Genomic DNA, 20,162 nt, shown 5'->3' on the forward strand with positions numbered 1-20,162 from the left:
ATTCCAATATCCTGTAGAATTTAATTTCATTCCAGCTTATCACGTTTTCCCGCTTAATTCTGAAACGTTCCCCGAGTGAATTGCGAACGTTGCATTAATCTGGAGTCTGTTATCGCATCGATAACTAGATATTATTGATGTTGAAACCGCGTCGTGCATCGTTCAAACAAGTCGTGTCGAAATTTTTCTCCGCAATCTGTGAAAGGATTAATCCACGGGTTAGAAGTGCAACTCCATTTGTACTGGAATTTCAGACCAGCCACGTAGACTTTGGTATCGAATGAAAAATTTCAGAGTGAAATTTGTCAAAAAGTCCACCCTTGGAGAGGGTGATAGCGGTTCAATTTATTTTGTTTTTCGAAAGCCGTCGGTTGTTTGTACACCATGCACGTACCAGTATGGTGGTTTTCAACCGGCGAAGCGATTCATCTATTGGCGTATTTCGCTTTCCGCGAAATTACCGGCTATTTGTATAGGTAGAGGAGCCTATAATTGTACGCGGGGTGGCACGTGGTGCGCGTGTGGTACCAGCTGTCGGTGGTGGCGCGTTCAATTCGTCCATCGTGGTCCGGTAATTCCATATGTTCTCGAAACCTCCGGCTTCCTTTATGCGCTATAGACCGTTGAAAATTCGCGTACGTTCGCACGCGACAACAAGCAACGGCAATAAGATAATACGGTGTCCCCTGACGAGGGAGCGAGTAAAACGACGCCTGTTCAGCTTCTCGTTCCGTCGACGACAGCTATACGATTTCTATATATAATTTCCTTTGCCGGGTTATGGATACATTTTGCGAAAGAGTTGCCGTTAATTTGAAACACACCTCCGAGTGTTTGGACTCGAAACACGCCTACGGCCGAGAATAGACGCTCCTGATGGCGCGCTGAATTAATGGATCCTCGAACGCGCCAGGATTTTGAGGAATTGCCTTCACTTTCTGCACAGACTCGCGACCCAGACATCGGATTTCCTTCGTTAAATTAAAGTATCATTATCGTGATTATCAGATTTTCAAATTCTCAAACTTCAAAGCGGATAGAAAATTCATTAATTATAACGTGAACGGATGGTTGAGACTCTCCAAGCATATTCGAACACACCCCCTGAGGGTAGTAGGATATATAGGGTTATCCAAATTGAGTGTCACATCTTCAATTTGAAATAAAACTCAAAGTATGTGATTTTTGTATGGTTTCTTTATTTTAACACAAAGTCTACTGTATGACATTAATTATTATCAAAGACAATATTATTCAAATGTCCTTGGCTTTTTTCACAACTGAAATTCAATTTCATCAATGGCGTCTGTAATTTTGTTTCTCAGCTCGTCAATAGTCTTTGGATTGTTGCCGTAAACTTCACTTTCCATAAACCCCATAAACAAAGTCTAATGGTGTTAAATCACCCAATCTTGGCAATTGATGTCTCCTTCTCGTGAAAAATGACTCGTCATTAAATTTGATCAAACGCATTGAGCTTGCAAAAAACAGCAGACAATGTCATAAAACAGACTTTTTATTAAAATGAACAAACCATACAAAAATCAGATACTTCGCGTTTTATTTCAATTTGAAGATGTGACATTCAATTTGGATAACCCTATAATTCGGTTCCAAAAGGCATTTTCTGTAAATCGTACAGCACGGAATCGGCTTTCGAAATCAGATACGTGCGAGAATTTACTGTAAACGTGTCAGTTGTGCGACTGTTAAACCACAACCGCGCGTGTAACGCGCATGGTCCAAGTTTAATGGGACAGATTAACCACCAATGGAACGCGCCGGTACATTCTCCACTTTCGAACTGGATACCGTTTAAAATAATATCTCGATTTTATTGACGCAAAGTTTTCAAAAGCCTTTTCGTCGACTTCATCGCGAAATTTCTAGCTATCGGAAACTTTTCTGTTTGAACAGTTCGAGAGTTGACCGAAGGAGTTGGTAACTCGGGATTAAACGTTCTAAAGCTTCCTGGAAATCTTTGAATCAGCTCGAATTGTATTAAAGAGAAATTGGAATGAAAGTTTAATCTCGGGTGTACGATTATAGTTCGCTTTAATAACTTCTAACGTACTTAATGCTAGAGAATTGCTACTTTGAAGGTAATGGAAGGAAAGTGGCAAGAGAGTACTGATTAATCTAATCACAGCCGATTCAAATAACGAGTCGAAACGATTAAAATTCACTTTGAAAGCTCGCAACATCGAGGCTCCTTCTGAATCCATTCGAGAGAAGTTTTCGTTAATACGGTTCTCGGGTGGGCTCACAGTAACCTGTTATTCCCGCTGCATCCCCCTCGAAGGAGGGTTTACGGGAGATAATCTGATTAGGCAGCTCCGAGACAAGGCTCTTCTGTGTAAATCGAATCATCGAAATAATCGCGTTCCACCGCTCAGTCGGAAATTATCTTTCATTTTCGTTGACCATGGACCTCGAGGCGTACTCCATTCCAATCCTTTTGTTCTCCGAAAATTCAATTTCGTTTTATCGAAATGACTTCGTTGCACGTCGACGCTGCGCAGGGAAGTTTCCTCTCGAATAAACCGCGTGTCGTTTCCCCTTGAACGTGTACACACAGGGGATAAATTTGTTTCGAAATTGCTTCTGACTTTTAATTAAGCTCTGCAGTACGTTTTCCTTTTTGTATATGTCAGTATCAGGGAGGGAGTACTGTGACAAAATTTGATGCGAACAACGTAAAGAATCGAAGGATAAGAGGAAGCTTTATTTCAGCGAGAAATCATCTGTTACAAATCCGTGCTGAATCTTCAGAGCAACTCAGTTTCGTATAAAAGTATGACAAAGTAAATGGGTAAAACTTCGTTGTTTTTTCAAAGAAGCAAACCTTAATTTGCATGTTTTAACTTGATAGAAGATTATATACTTTCCATTAGCGTCCATGTGTTTCCTTTCAAAGCATCGACGGTTTACTCGGGAGTTCTGCTCGCCTGCAAACGAAAAGAACGAGTCGAACAATTCCAACTGCGATTAGTTGATTACATGGCATCCAGCCATTTCGTAACGCCACATTTTCTAATTATGCGGTACGCCGTTCGGACAAAAGAAGCCTTGTCTTGGTTGACCGAGAAAAAGCGGAAGGACAGATTGCCACGTCCGTGTGTTTGCCTTGCGCTAAATTACGCGTGCCGAGGGGCAGGATGTACGTAATTAGCTGCGTTACGATTCGCGGTTGCTTCTGAGCCACCTTTGTGAATCTCCTTATTAGTATCAATATTTCATTCACGATTGAAATCGCTTTGAAGAAATGCCTGAATCTTTCGAATCGAGTGTAAAGTTCCAAGTCCATTTAATCTGAGACCAACTTACTACAAAAGAAATAAGAAAAAATAGAAAACGAGTCGTCGAGGAGACAAGGATGAACGGCGTTAAATGGAAGGAACTTTGTAGGGTGTAAAAGCGATCGGTCCACGGGTTTTTGCAGGCGTGCGGACGACGTGGCCGAAAAATTGCTCTATTGTGGGCGCGGCTTAATATCGCTTGGAAGTTGGTCCATCGAGTCCATTCACGAGTGACCTGTCGTCTAGACTTACCGGCTGGTCGAGCAGCCTTTTCGAGCCACGAAGCACCGCAAATTCAACGGACCGGTCAGTAGACGTCGCCGAGTCTGGCACGAGCTGTTAAAACGAAGCGGAAAAGCGAGATTGCCCCGATGTCGAACCTACGGTTGGAAGATAAGTATAATAACGAGCCCGACAGATAGGTTTCCGATAAGGATGTCTTTTCAATTGATACCCTGCCTGTGTATTATGTGCTATAGAATCTCGCTTGTTCTCTATGATCAGCATCGATGATAGGCTTAGAAAACGTTATCCGGTGTAGGTTAACGCGTGTTGACAGTGAAAGTTGGCCAGTTTGCAGAGGACAATACGCGTGTAAGAGATATTCAGTTTCAGCACCTTGTCCGTTCAAGTTGATAGGATTTCAATCATTCAGGGAATCGATCGTTGCTTCTCGCGCTGAGCGCAGTAAAAGATAGACTATTCTTGATTTTCATTTATTCTCGTTTGCCTATCCTCGAATACAATTCACACAGTGATAGACTAAAGTAAGAGCTAGGATACGTGTACTGCATTCTAGTTCAGAGTGTAAATTACAATAGCAGAATAGGAGGAGTGCGTGGCAACGATAAATTCGACGTCGTTGTAAACATCAATTAGCGCGGTCTCCTGTGTCCCGACGCACGAATTCATTACGCGTCGCGGGGAATTAATTAATCGGGCTCAACTCGTGTTTCTCTTCCCAGTTTCGTTCGTACAAGTAACGCGCAACACCGTGAAAACTCACACAAATTTGCACGGTACTTCTTGGACAGCTTTCAAAACAATTTGCCGAGCCTTGTCAGCATCGAAAGGGTTATTAAGCAGCTCATTAAACAGCCAGATGTATTATTCAAATTACTCGTCTCTCGACTGACACCACTCATCGATCAAATAAATATCCCCTTTGCGCTAAACAGCTGCCTTCTAGCAGCGGCATCGAGAAAAATTCGTTCCAGTTTATAAACACGTTCGTACGGCTTATCTACTCTGACAATATATGATAAAAAGCTGCCAACCGTAAGTTGCGCTAGTGACACTTGCAAGAAATATACCGTTTCTTTTATTTCTCATTGGAAAAAATTACTTAAGTGCTGCTAATTGAAATTACGTAGGTTATTTTCTTCCGTTGGGACGTTGCCATCGAGGAGTAATGTATGCTCTGTTTTCAATTAGCAACTTCGCTCGGCAGCTGACAGCTTCTCTGTCTTTCTTAAACGTAATCATCTTTTTTATGTATTTTTTCTTGGACTCTGAGATTCTGTGCCACTTTGACGGCGAGATAGTGTATCGGCTCGAGCAGCTTGCGTTCGATTCGTCCGAGAGTGAAGCACCGGTATGTCTCTCGACCAGCCATACCGGTTGATCGAGCAACCTTTTTGAAGCATGAAGCGCAACAAGTTCAACCAAGCGGACGGTGCGTGTCGAGCAGGCTCTCTCGAGCGGTCCGTCGGGCTTGGAAAATCGGCGTCCTACGAAATTATCGTCGACCAACGATACCTAGCTTTTCTTTGATTAATAAAAACAACAATTCTTTCTAATCGACGGTGTCAAGCTACGCGTAGCTTGTAACTGATTCAAGCAGCGTGAAATATAATAACCGAACGAAGCACAGCGGGAAATCGTATTATTTTCCCAGCGTGTTCCTGCCACGGTTGCTTAAATTTCAATATAAAACTACACGAAGCGTATCGTTACGTTCGAACGTAGAATAAAAGCTGGAAATATGTATTTTCTCCGGGGAATTTACCGCAAAAACTGGTCGTTACGAAGTTTCTGAACTTCCTATGGGGTTTTGTCGGTCTGTTTTGCCGCGTGTTCAGTTGCTTCCGTTTTTCGCGTCGATTGCTAACGAGACTAGTTTGCGAGCTGCTCAAGTAGCCGGGTAAAATAAGCGTGCAGCGGAGAAAGGTTGAATGGAAAAGGTGAAGTAGCGGTTTAGGAGATGGACGATAACGATAACGGAGTAGTTGCTGCGATATATGTATTCATACAGGGTGTTGGTGAACCCATAGCTACTTACAAATTGTACAGGCTGATAGAAAAGCGTCTAAATAATACCGATATTCTTAGCGACATTAATTTTTGAATTAAAATTCTGCAACGAGAGTAAGGAAATGAAATGTGTCGAGCTGTATTCGAGCACGAACCTTGTCAGGCGGCGTGAAGTCATTTTAAACGTCACTTAGCATAATTGCATAGAAGTGCTGCAATCGGTGCATCGCAATTTCTATGTTTCGTTATAGAATGACCTAAAATTCTGCAGCAATCTTTGCTCAACGCTCAAAGAATCACCGTGAAATCGCATGGATAAGTTATGAAATTCTGTTGCATCGAACCGATCGCGATCTCTTGATCTCGTAATGGTGAACAATGCGTTGGCAGGGATCTCGAAAGGCTACCGTGTAATAAATGTCGCAATGTCAGGTCGTCGAAACCGAGGATCCTTTCTCGAGCACGAAACGCTCGAAGCGTTTTCCACGCGGCAGACGGTCCGCCTAGACGAGCAGTCCGCTCCGCTTCTAGGAGCTGGAAAAGCGATATCGCGGCGCGACGTGTTGCAGCGTGGCCGAACGATTGAGCCAAGTGGAACCGAGCGGAATGAGCGTGAGGTTGAAGGAGCGGCGATCGGATGAGTCACACTCGCTGCCGATAGTCCGGCTGGTGTGTAACCGGCTGCACGGTGATAGGTCACCGCACCTTGCCTTTCCATCTTCTCCTCTTCTAGACGCTCGCGGTCGACGTTTCGCCTCGCGTGTAGACAAGGTAATTCCCTGGCGAAACGACTCCGCAGGATCCTCCTCGTTTTACGGTCCGTCTTTATTGTTGTTCCCTGTTTCGTAATATCCCAAGCTGGCGTGTATTTCGCCAACTATTCACTTTCTTGATACTTTATGTCCAATCATTTGTTGCTGCGAACTTTGTAGGGAAATATTCTACTCGCCACTGGCGATTCAGCGATACGGGTGCAGGAGGGTGCAACGTAGACTTCTTTTGGCGGAGGGTGAGGATAATTGGTGTAAGGGATCCTTAGAAATTCTAGAATTTTGGAATCTTCTTTTGGCTGAAGGTAAGGGTAGCCGATGTAACTGGATTTTTTGGGGAATGGGGTAGGTTTCTTAAAAATTCTAGAATGCCAGTCCCACCCTCGCTCTACCCCACTTAGTTACGCTAAAGCTAAGGGTAGAAAGAGGGTCTAGAGGATTCGTAATAGCATAATAAGCATTTTCAAAGGAGCAGTGTACTAAAGTACACTTTTCAGATTAAATGCAACGACATCCTGCGCAACAAAGCAGGGAACTAATTAGGAGCTCCAGGAAACGAACAATTCGTGTTCCCAGGGTCGCGATGTCACAGTTCCAGAATTACATAAAACGGTATTATAATTTTTCCTCTGGAAAAGGTTCTTTTAATTCCTTGGGGTAGTAAAGAATACACTGTTTGAAATTATCACCGATCCGAACCGTAAAATTTTACGATATCGCTGAGCCATCAAATCGTAAAGCTTTTTCACTTTGGCAGCACGATTTATACGATCGCCCGGCGACATAAAATTTTTCTCTTCCACCTTTTATGAAGATATACAACTTTTGCACGTTCGAGCGGAGAACTCGTTAATCTCCGCGAGTTTAAGGTAAATCTTGGAAGAATTTACCCAGCTTGGATTAAGGTTGTACGTTTTCCTCGATGATGATGGTGGGCGCTTTACTATTCGCCCGAGTAGTTCAAGTTCTCTTCATTTGCGTGCACGTCAGTCGTTGGGCCGGTTTCATCGCGATCTTCAGCCTGATTAGAAGTTTGAGCGTCTAGACTGCAGAGTTGAAAACTATCCGGTCTATGTTGCTTCGGAACGACGAGCGTGTATCTCGTAACTTGGTCGTCAGCGGCGAGAAATTCGCCAGGGAAGGCTCGTAAAATGTAGCTTGAAATTCCGTAATTGCAAACCTGGCTCGAAAGCCCTTTAAAACTTGGATGGAAACGAGAGAACGCATTATCGTAACGTTGCTGTTGTTGCTTTAATTGCAACATTGTGAAAACCCTCGGATCCCAGAATGAATTTTACGAATATTTCTGTAAGTAGAAACAAGTGGTAAGGTTGAATGTTAAAGTGGCAGGATGATTCACGAAAAATTCTTACCTTTCCTCTTCGGTGCTGGCAATCGTCATTCGTTGACAACGCAGACCCCATCGAGTTTTATTAACTCGCCTACTTGTTCGACCTTTGCCACCTTGAGACGCTCTCGAGTGCACCTCTGCTTGCACTCGATGTCGATGACCTCATCACGAAACTCGCTATTTTCATCTTGACACTCGGCCTTACTCGAACGTTGAAGAGGGAGAGGTCAATGTCTCGAGTGAAATCTTGCATCTTGAACGTGGTCGATCGAAAGAAATCGTCTTCTTGATTAACCGTCGACCAACGACAGGAAGCATGTACCCTATCCTGGATAACTCTTTATCGTAGATGATACATAATCTTCGCATAAAACGGCTAGATTTCACGTTCGTGTTTCCATTTTTCCACGCTAATCTCTTCCGTTTGCGAGGCACGACCGCGGTGCGTGTCCAGGATACGTTCGCGTGTCGCACGATAACGTTCAACCAGCGTTTTCTGCATTGCAAATGCCAGACACCTAGTTTCTCCTGGTTGACCCAGTCCGAATGAGCTATATTTGTCCCGCTGGCATTCTCAATTTACCCCGAAATGCTTGTTGCGGTTCGAGGAAAGCCGCCGCTAGTCAGCTGGTTAACATTCGTGATAGGTGAGAAGTTCATGCATCTATTAGCGATTCTACGAGCCAACGATGTTTTGGATATGTCAGAGGTCGAGGGAAGAAGTTATCGGAGGGAGGTTCTAGTTCCTAATAAATCTCTGTCAAGATTCTTTCTCTGCGGTATTATTGGTTGACTGGAGGTAATAAATATTTAACCCTTTCACTAAGACCATCTCTGTTGAAAAACGCTTCCATACATTTATACATTTCAATAATAATTTTATTATTCACATTTTATTGACACAAGGAAATTTTGAAAATACATTCTAAATAATAGAATGGCGCTTTAGAATGATCGGTAGCACAATAGGAGGTATTATTAAGTTGTTGAGTAGCAAAGTATTAATGGAAGATCATATCACTGAAGATTTGTCTTTGTCTCGTAAATATCGGTAAAAGCTACAGCGAAAGAGAAATCGACGGGGAAACGGGTAAGCTCACCTTCTCTCGTAATAGCACGCGTCTTAATCCGGTTCGTAAATTATTGCTGGCTAGATCGTAGATATCACGATATCATCCTGGTAGTCGTTCATTCGTGATGATTTGTCCGACAACTGTTCGCTGCGAGCAAAAACCGCGTACCATTCATTACAGCACCGAGCTATTTCCTGAACGTCAATGTCTAATGAGTGGCGTATACGGGTTCATTAACGAATATTACGCGGTTACGATCGATAATTCGATTCGTTTTACCATGGATTATCACCCGCTAATTGTATCCCATGATCGTAGAATAATTAACGAAAAGCTATCGGTATATTGAACGATTTTTAATTGCCCTTGATGAGATCTTTTAAATTTAACTCTATGGTCAGTATATCAATTTCTTATTCTTAATATTCGTATCGTTAATTACTATTTGAAGCTACTTTATAAATTAACGCTCAAAGCTTATCTACAGGTTTTGTGCAGTATCATTAATTCAGAAACATCCTGCATTAATGGCTTAATCCCTTTCAGTTTCTCTTGCCTGCAACCCTCGGTGCATCTATGCTGCATCTCTGCTGCATTCGCAGGGGCGTTTGAACTCGCAGGAGAATCTGTTCCCTGCCTCCCCTCTGTCCCTGCTTCTCCCTGTTTTACTCGTCCGTCGTTCTTGCGTCCCTTGGGCTCCGCTTCCGTGTACATAATGCAGCTTGGATGCACCGGCTAATGTAAATTAAGCCGTGCATGCATATTAACTACGTGTTGTTCGCCGCGTAACGGGTGCACCGCGATATAATCTTGCTGTAACACATTCGCGATCGCGCACTTCTACCGAGGGGTGACACTTCAATTATTCGTAGCACCATCTGCGAAACGGCGCTTCGGTACGACGCGTACTCGTATTCTGACGGGGCGTCGCGACGCTGAGCCGTGAGAAAATCACCGGGACTAACCCTTTCTCTTTTTCTTTCCTGATTTATGGGATCTCGTTAAGTAGGTTGTTATTGAAAATCGTATTAATTTGTCTGGGAACGTATCGCAATTAGTTCCTATCCTTTCTATGAAAATTAGAAGGTGTATAGAAGCTACTGCGATGATTCATTGTATGCTTAATGCGATTGATGATCGCGCTAATTGTTACAAATTAAACACGGTGAAATTGATTGCTTTCGTATGTGGGTTAGCGAACTGCTTATGTAGCAGAGATTTTCTTTGTTCGTTTAAAAAGTAGCGCAAAAATATCGGTGAAACCCGGTAACAGCTCGACGAAATATCGTGTCCGCAGTTTATCAAGAGTTTCCTCGTTATTTATACTTTCGCGTATTCGTTCCAGTAGTTGTAAATTTAATTAACACCAGCGGTAACACCTGTTTTTGTGGAAACGTTAATTACGTTAAGACCCGAGAGAGAGAGAGAAGGAGAGAAGTTTTACCGTAATGAATCATTTCTCTCGATCCTTCGGTTCGCTCGATAGCAGCTCGACGCGGGGAAGCGTAGAAAATGTTTCCTGTAAACAGCAATGAATCATCGGCAGGGAATTAAATTAAGTGTTAACTGTAACAGGAGAATTGTAACGCACCGGCTGACAGTCGGTGTTTCTCTATTAATTCTACGCGATACGGCCGTTGATTTCATTGCGTAATCGTTGCTTATGTCAGGTCAGAGATGTGTGCAAACGATTAGAATTATATGGTGCACTGGATCGCGTTAGATTATGTAAGGGAATACAGCGATATTATTGAATAAGACTGGTTGGACTAGCACTTTAAATTCGCTAATGTTCTCTGTCATTGCGAGCCGGTTTTTCGACTATCATTAGAGCGACGATATGTAAAATTATTTTATTAAATAGACTGCTGAAATTATCAGCTCTCTTGGTCTTTCAAAAATATTAAAAGCAGTATGAAAATTTGTAGAATTTTCTCTGGGTAACTCGCTTCTATAGTTTTTCAAATAATTAAGCTACTATCATTCAGTATAGTTCGCCGCAGCGAAAGGGTTACAACGTTTTAATGAAGTCGGTACAAGTAGTTGCTGGAAGTCTTGTTCGCGATTCGTTTTATGGAGTTTCGCTCGGAGACTTATCTTGTTTGTAGCGGAATTAAAGTTATTGAGAACCGTGGAAGAGCGTTCCAGAACGATACTCGTAAAACGAGTCGTAGAATATTGAAGTCAGGAACAGTTGGCAGTGGTTTTACGTTACGAAGCGAATTTCAACTGAAATTAAATCGTCTGCCTGCTACTTGGCAACGGTGGTCGTTGTTAATTTAGATCACCGGCGAGTAATTTTCTCACACATTTTTCACGATTATCCTACCGGAAGAGGGAAGATCGTTTTTCACGAAAAGGATGCAATTAGCTGCAAGCAGCTCGGAAGTGGGACGCGTTTTCCTCCCTCGACTGGAGTGCATTAATCGTTGCATTGTCTTGACGTTTACTTAGATACATCGTGTTAATGTTCTTAATTGTTAGAAAATAGAAATGCGTCCGATACTTGAAACGCGATTACCTTCTTAATTCTCACTCATTAAAGTGATCGTAGTGATTATTTCGCACGGTATGTTTTACTTAATAACACAGTAATTGATTTAGAAAGTAACTTATCTTGTTTATATGATTTTGTGGAATATATTCTGTTAGAGATCTATGCATTGGGGTAATTAGGTAGGGGCTTGACCTCCTTACTATTTCAAAATTCAGAATTTCGAAATCACAGATTTCTAAAATTCTAGAATGCCAAAATCTTAGATTTCTAAAATTCCAAAGAGCCGAAAATTCCAAATTTTAGATATCCTACGTTTTAGGTTTCCAAAATTTCAGGGGGCCAAAAATTCCCAAATTTCGAATTTCCAAAATTTTTAAGTAATCTGACCCACCCCAGGAAAAAACTTATTGTTAGTTACGCCAATGGATCTATGGTAGAAACAAGTCATACGGTGTTTCACAGAATCGAAATCCGTCTGTGCCGCGGTTTTATTGTGAAACCACGGGGATGGTAGTTGTTATTACTGTTTGGTTGGCCCGTGACACGGCCACGAACGATAGGATTGAGCGATTAGGTAGAATCCAACGGTTCACAGATTACTATCGTATCTACACGCTCGAACGACGATGTTCGATGCTGAACAGCGATATCGCTACGAGCCAGAGGATTCATCGAAAGCAACCCTGCCGACCAATTTAACCCTCTCGTTAGTCTTCTACCATGCTGCGTTCGAAGGCGGAACAGTACGTAGAAGGTTTCCGGTTTACCGGATACTAACTAGCTTGTTTTGAATTCAGAACACGTCGCGCGTCCATGTGAATCAGATTTGTTTGAAACAGTTTGCTGGACGTTTGGCATCTCATCTTCTTTGCGGTCCGTTTAACTCATCCGAGGTCGGTGTCTTATTATAAAACGATCCGCAGAGCCAGAATTCATCTTCTAGTTAATATAAAATACATACACTAATATCGAACTTCATTTTTCTTCAAAATCAAAGAGATCGATGAGTGTAGATGACAGATTAAATTCGAAACATATATCGAGGTAACGAGTAAAAATTCTTTCGCGATGCTATCGTAGAAGTTGATCTTGGAGCTCGGATGAGTCGCAGCAGGTAGCATTTTCGATGTTCTAATAAAATTTGAAAAACAGAAGGATATATGGGTCCAAGGATTCATGGGCTTCGATATCGATCTATGTTTCATTCGAGGGCTACGAGCGGAGATATGTTTTACTGTGTAATTGAAAACAGTCCGTGGAGCGTTCGTGACAAAATTGTAGATTCGTGTTTTCCTCCTTCCCGGAGGAATTCTCACGGTGAAGCGGTAGGTGGTAGTGGCGGACATCAGATATCAGCTGGTCGTGTAACGATGACGCAATGCTATCTCGAGGATCGAGGGACGAAATAATGTATTTGAAAGCAGCCAGTCATGGTAAAAAGAAAAATGTGCCGACGACAGAATACCGTCTCTGACATAGAAATACAAGAAATTAATTTATATAAAATATTTCTTTTATCGCAAGTAGAAAATGAAATGATAAATAACGAGAATGTTCTTTCATAAATGCGATCTTGATAGAAGGATAAATAATGCTTATCGATTTGAAAAAAGATCTCCTTTATAAATTTCGCGGGGCTCCCTTATAAATTGTCGTTGTCGTTCGGTCATTTCCCATTCTTTCTCCGGGGTTCGCGTAAATATTTACAGGAATTGGCCCGCGATAAAAAAGATTCGGCCACGAAGCAATGGGCAAAGGTCAAGCAGCCACGGAGGAGTAACGATACCAGCCGATCGTACATCAGAATACTTATACACGGGCCTTTTCGGGGCCCGACCTCGAAAACAGAGAGGTCAGAGATGGACCACACGCGTGGCACGTACCTGATCCTTGGCTGGAATCCTTTTTCGAATCCTCCTCGTTCTATCTTCTTTTTTATATTTTTTTCTAAACGATTCTACGCGTCCGTGTTCCTATTTTTTCTGTGTCATCCTGTGCTCTCTTTGCGTCTTCTATTTAATTTCAAAATCATCTTTGGAATATTAAAAATTATCCACCCACGCCGTTTGCTGCTTTCTTTTTATTTCATTTTTTAATCTTTCTTTCTGCCATTCCTGCTCACCACGATCCTCGGTCGTCGAGACGCGTCTCATTGTCATAGTGAGACGGCATAAACCATCTGCTGGATGCGGTTAATGCAGTGATGTGTTTTATTGCCCGACGACTGGTGCCTACGTATCGCTATCGAACTTGCAATACGCCATTCGAACGGGCTTTGATAAATGCACGAACGTTTGGGTACACGACTCTGTTGATTCCCCGCAAGAAATTATTGGATTTTCGGTATTACGCGTGATGCACGACAATGCAACAGCCATCGCGTTAAAGCTTGTCAATGGTACAAATGAGAGTCCCGGAGTGCCGGTGCTCTCCGTCATAAATTTCGTGAGTTATTCGTTCGTTTGGAGAAGAGTAATGGCTGTGTTCTTCTGGTATCTCGAGACGTGCACTGCGTTGTGTGAATTACAATAAGACACTGTATAGTCATTTCCTGATTATATTTTAATATAAGAAGTTGAAAACTGAAGAAGCGCACTTGGTTTAATAAGAGACATCAAAGAATACGATGAGCTACCATATAAGTTTGTTATTAGATAAAGTGAAGCAAAGGGAAACTAATTAGACAGCAGGGTAAAGTTTGTACAGTATATCAGTGTTTGTCTTCGGCATAATAATAGGAGTTCCTACGAGAAAAATCAATATGATGGCTAACAGGAGGTCACGGTTCTCTCGCTGGTTGAGACTATTTGATCAGGCTGTTTGAACGATTGATTTCGATTCAATTGTTCACACCAGTTTCCCGTACTCGGGACATTCAGCCCTGAATCTTAAATATTCATAGCTACATCCCGCTTAGAGGCGCGATTGGTTCTCGTTTAGAGAAGTATTTAGATTTATTCGAACGTTTGATTTTTCTGTTTGTACAACGTTGCCTCTGGTATTCTGAAAGCCTCGGTTGATATCGGTTTCGAGTGTTTCTATCTGTTTGGAAACATCTTGGCTACAGCTTCTGGTTTCTGTTGTATTTACCGATGCTTTTCACAGAGCTGAGGTAAAATACGAAAACGTAGAATAACCGAGAAATATTTTAGGAACATACATTTTTGTTTAAGATAAAATGTGGATCTCGGTTCGTATCGGTTTCCGGAGACACCAGAAGGCTGTCGAGGAGGAAATTAGCTGTAGGGAATTCGAGTGGACAAGAATCTCTAGGCCAGAAATCGCCTTTCTAAATTTGCATCCCGTCTGTCGACGCGTAGCAGATGATACAGTGTTTATAAACTATTACAGCTCGCACACGAGTGGAGCACTTTAGGATAGCCAACCGATTACGAGCTCGTTTAATACCTCTTCAAATGGGACTTTAAACCGTGAATTGGCTCTGACTCGGTGATATTCAGCTGTTGTTTTTGCTCCGGGTGCTCTCGATAAACGTTCACTAGGTAAATTATGAATATTTCGTCGCGAATCGAGCCGACAAAGTTAAACAAACCGGAGGAAACGGCGGGATAAACGGGAGCAACTGGCTTCGTCTGAATTTCCAATTAGCGGGAAGTTTTAACGGGTCGGTGAAATTGGATGAAATCGCGTCGATATCATGGCGAGCAAACATCTAGTAACTCAGCTTCGCTGAAAGTTATCCGAGAGGGTAAAAGACGCGCTGTTTGTATGAAACGTTGCAGCGGGTTTATTTCACGATTCCGTTTCAGTGCAAGTGGAAACGCGCTTACAATTTCATCTTGCAGTTTGTAAATTATTTTGCAAACTTTTGCGCCCAGCCGGACTATTGAAATATTCAAGAAGCACGTTTAATTATGAATTTGTTCTCGTTGGAAACGCAGACCAACGGAGCAAAGAAATATAAAACAGAAAATGTTAAATAGAATCAAAATCGACGTGAAATTTAGCTTCCAGGCCGAACGAGAATATAAAGAAACACGTTTAACATTTTCAAAAACACTTTACATTAATTTGAAGTCACCACCGAACGTGGAATGAACAACTTGTAAAAGAGAACAAAGTCGGTAGCACTTTTCGCATTCGCTTCTTTGAAACGTTTCAATCTCATCTTGCTCAGAGTGCAAGTGCAACAAGAGGAATGCAGTTGCATTCAGCGTTTGCAGTGGCACACTTTGGATTCGGTCGGCTAGACGGAAGCTCGCTAACAGATAAGCGGCATAAAGCGCCTGTCAGCGGTGCTTGCGTGGCAGAGAGACGCTTGTCAGTCTCGGTAATTAATTTATTGTTGCTGAAGAACGGTATTCGTGCCGACGGCGACACGGAACGGATAAGATAACCCAGTAGCAACGATTAGTTTGTTTGTCGTTCGCGTCAGGGAACGCTTTCGTTCGAGCGGAGGTCGCGAATTCTCTCGTGTGGAAATGGAGAATTGCGAATAACGATTATTTGTAAAGAGAACCAGCAACGCGTACCCTTGAAATCCTCCTCCCTGGAAGCTTGAATGGGGATTGTTTTCAATGGACTACGAGATAGACGACTGGTTTGATGAAAAGTTCGGTTCGGTAACCCTTTCAAGATAACAGTATACGTATGTTTAAAGGCTTGTAAAAATCGTTAAAATTTTTCTCGCGAATTGGTAGATTTCGAGTACAAAAGATTTGATTCGGATTTCTGTTGATTTCGCTTACAAAAGTATGGACAAGTTGGTGCGTTTATCTGCAGCTAGATTTTTCAATCTAAACTTTTCAAAAATATCGCACTGTCAGCGTTGATTTTGTCTAATAATAAAAGTTAGGTGTTCCTGTTATACACTTCTTAACTGCTTGTCAGATTCGGTGTTACAAGAACGAAATAACAGTTACGAAACTTTGGAGAACAATAAGGGAAGTAGCGTATTCGCGGGGCGTTTTCAACTTTGAATTCATTTTCACGAGAAAATACCCGGTCCCAGTGTTCGAAAGTTCTGAAAAGGTCTTTGGTTTTTGCACGGGTTGCAATTGGGGTTAACCGGGATCGTTGTACGTAACCGCGTACCAGTTCACTTCTGGCTCTCCCTTATTCAGCTCGCCGCTTTGCCGCATCGTTACAGGGAAAAAGCAGGAACCGCTTGCGAATGGTCCGCGCGATCGTTTGCGCTTTATTTCCACGCGATATCTGCATGGGAGCCCCGTTGATTTTTGGAGCATGAAAACAACCAGAAATCCCTGTTTGCCTTTAATCGACACTGAAAATAGCGCGAAGAGCGTTGCGTTATTTGCGCGCCTCATAAAATAGGTACAAAACGAAAGGGTGAATTATTCATAGAATTTCATTAACGCTTTGGTGGCTGGTAAATTTTGATAATAACCTCGAAGCATTTTGATTAAAAGTAAACGAAAAAAGAATTGGATAAGAGTTAAGCTCCTTTTAAAAATCAAAAATTTATGTCGACTCGTAAAATGGTGAAGGTTTATCGTCGTTAATCGTTAAGCAAGCCACTCAAACGGGATGTTCGTTGGTCAGGGCTTACGAGTATGCCAAACTGGATTATCGATGCTTCAAAGGATCGTCCGTCGAACGGGGCTGCTTTCAACGCTTGCACAAGCGAAACCAGCGATTTTATAGCGTTTAAAAATCGTCCAACAGCGTGCTTTATCATCACCTACCGGATTGTAATACGTATTTTACGCTGCTTCGCAGCTCGTATTTTCCTCGTTCGATGGGCAGTGCATGGGTCCCATAGCTGAGCTGCAACAGCTTACGACCTTGCTTGTTATAGAGTCCGGTGGCTTCGTAGACTCGAATACTGCTGCCACTGTGCAAACAGGTCGCCCGTAGAAATACCGGTGCTGGTAAAATGCACTTGACTCAAAGCAGCTTATATGGCCGATAAATCGTTGGGATGTCTACTCAGTTTCTCACTATATTAACTCGATTTTATCCCTTGCTATTTTCTTTACATTTAAATGCATTGCAGTGAGCACAAATTTTTCAATATTCATTCCTTTTTATTAAATTTCCAGCTGGAATTCTCCTACATATTTTTTATTAAAAATCTACTTTGTTTTCTGAATTTTTTAGAAAGGTTCTGTTGGTATTTAATATATTTTTTTAATATATCTAATAAGAAAAGAAGAAAATTATATTTCTTTATTTTATCCCTTGCTATTTTACATTTAAATGCATTGCAGTGAGCAAAAATTTTTCAATATTGATTCCTTTTTATTAAATTTCCAGCTGGAATTCTTCTACATATTTTGTATTAAAAATCTACTTTGTTTTCTGAATTTTTTAGGAAGGTTCTGTTGATATTCAATATATTTTTCTTCTGGTGTGAAGATTGGCTTAAATGAAATCCATTCAACTCCAGCTGCTTTAGAATTTCAAAGAGAAGCAAATATATGCTGGCAGTAGATGCCTTCAGTGGCCGATTTTTCGTTTCTGGATTCTCCATGGGATTCGCTTTCTTCGCGGTTCCTTCTTCATCCTCGAGTATCTCTGCACCGAGTGTCTGGTACGATAAGGCTAAGGTCTAGGTGACACTCGGAGATACTGGAATTACCACTACCGGTTTTCTTCTGGAAGTGCATCGCGAAGGGTTCAAGGCACTCGTTGCACAACCTCTTCTAGGAAGCTCGTTAGGAAATCTTCCTAGAAAATCCCGAGCCGTTAGTAAAGTTAACAGTCGTTGAATGAATGGGAGTGGAATACGTATATTTTATTAATTATTTCTTTATTCAACAAGATTGAAAATTTACTCTAGAAATCTAGAAGGGTTTCCAAGTGAATTCCAGAAATAGGATCTCTCTTTGTATTTTGTGGTTTGACCAACCAAACAGAACTGTATCCTCTGTCCACAACTTTTCAGGCTGTCCCTTCTTTTGGTAAACTGGTTTCAGACTTTGTTTCCTAATGGGATTAGCGGGATTAGCATCGGATCTCACCTTGTGAGACTGGCTAGGAAACACGTGAACTCATCTGTGTTCGTTAGCTTGATATATCCTACACATACAGTAGATCTATGGGAGCGAGAAGTTGAACCAGGTTCCCTCGGCTTCTCTAAATTGTTCCAAGATTATGCTCGAAGACCGCAAACCTACCTGGATTAATTTTCAAAGACTCTTTTCACTAATCTTAATTTATTTTCTCACGATTTCGTAAAATAGAATTAAAGGCATTGAAAATAATTCTAACAGGCAGTCAGTCCTGAATTTTCACGACATTTTGGGAATAATGTCTCGGAAGGGTTCATCGATGTGAAACGAGATCGAATCACGAACCGAGAAACTCGATTTTTCGTTTCATCGAGGCGCGGATGAAACGTGAGACGAAAGGAGAACAAGAACACGAATCGAGGTTGTTCGTCAACGCGTTCGCTGGAGATCCGAATAAATTTGTTAGATACGATCGCTCCTCTCCTGGTCCTCGACTTTTGTCCGCTTTTCGGTTTCCATTCCCGTGAAATCTGTTGCCGGCTCGAATAACGAAATCGCCGGAGGAGCGTGGAAAAAGCGTCCGGCCGAAACCGCTTTTCGTTTTTCAAGCGTAAAATTAATTCTAGCAAGAGGAGCGGCTTTGCTCGATGCCGGATAAACGAGCGCTTGGAAATCAATGAATCTAGGGAATTTCATTTGCGTTAGAGGTCGATACATTGGGTATTTTAGTCGGTTCAACGGAGCTTTAATTACTCGTACCAGAATGTTTAAAAGCTTTTTCATTTTATAAAGGCAACTTCGTAATACCGTAAAAGTGTACACTGCAGAAATTAATAAATAATTATATTAAAGTCTTCTACCTTTTTTGCATCGATGCACTTCTGAACAAAATAAAAACATGCCTATTCCTTTCGATACACCTTCAAAGTATTTCGGTTCTTGATTGACATTCGAGATACGAATCTAAGGAATTCCTGATCTTCGAAGATAGAACATCGGTGGTCTCGTTTCCCTGAAAAACGAGACACGAAGGCGACCGGGAATAGAGAGATCGACACTAGCAACGAGATGGAATCTTGAATGATTTTCGAGCTCTGATTTCATCGTGCTCTTTGAAAAGAGGTTCTCTCCTGCGTTAATAATGCTGTAACCAATCTTTCTTTCCTTCAGCTCTATCCATTTATCTTTGTGTCGTCCGTTCACCTTTCTTTTCCTTTGTACCTCTATTTCACGTTCCCTTGTCCACAACCTTTTACTCGTTCTTCTATTAATTTACCTATTAATTTCTCTTCTCAAATGTTCCTTTGCTTCACGGTGCTTTTAAAATAAATACCCTCCGTTATACTTTAGCCATTCTGTGGGCTATGAACGTTCACTCAGGAAAGATAGAAGTTTATTTCCTAAAGGAACTTAACATTTTTAAGAACTTGTTTCTTCCTTTATTCAAAGGAAAATCTCGTAAAATTTGAACTCGTTTGAACGTTTTCCTAATTCTTCTTGTCTTTAATTTGTTAGGTTGTCAAGGAATTCCTGGCGCAACATCTATTCCTGTTAATTGAAACGGTCATTTTTCTAGTGCTTTCGATTCGAGACACGTGGACGATTTCGTTTCCACTCCACGTCCCGGGATCGCGCCGATATCGAGGGCAATTATTTCTTGATCTATAAATCTGAGAGGTCGTTTTATACGGTGGACTGACCGACTGGTCGTGCGAGATGTTAGTGCATTTCTGTGTCCCGGCACGAATGGCCGTCGCGAGCGCACTCGCATACTTAAAAGAAAGCCTTGATTGCGTTTAAGTGAAACAGTAAACATAACGGGAACGGAAATCGAATGTCGCCGGTGTAAATTAATTGAACTCTGCCCCATTAAGCGTTCCTTTAATGCTCTTCCATTTCTGTCTCTCATTTTTATCACCGCGCATGGATCTTATCATTCCCCTTCTACAAATTCGCGTTGGAAAGATTCTCTTTCCGCTTACAG

At 41.8% G+C, this 20,162-nt stretch overlaps 1 protein-coding gene across 9 annotated transcripts in view; it reads left to right on the forward strand.

The window, feature by feature from the left end:
• LOC117605661 (uncharacterized) overlaps positions 1 to 20,162 on the forward strand; it is a 215,059-nt gene that overhangs the window by 34,413 nt on the left and 160,484 nt on the right. The gene's annotated exons all lie outside the window — the stretch shown is intronic.

Source organism: Osmia lignaria, chromosome 14 (assembly GCF_051020975.1).
Source record: "Osmia lignaria lignaria isolate PbOS001 chromosome 14, iyOsmLign1, whole genome shotgun sequence".
In the NCBI taxonomy this organism is placed as follows: domain Eukaryota; kingdom Metazoa; phylum Arthropoda; class Insecta; order Hymenoptera; family Megachilidae; genus Osmia; species Osmia lignaria.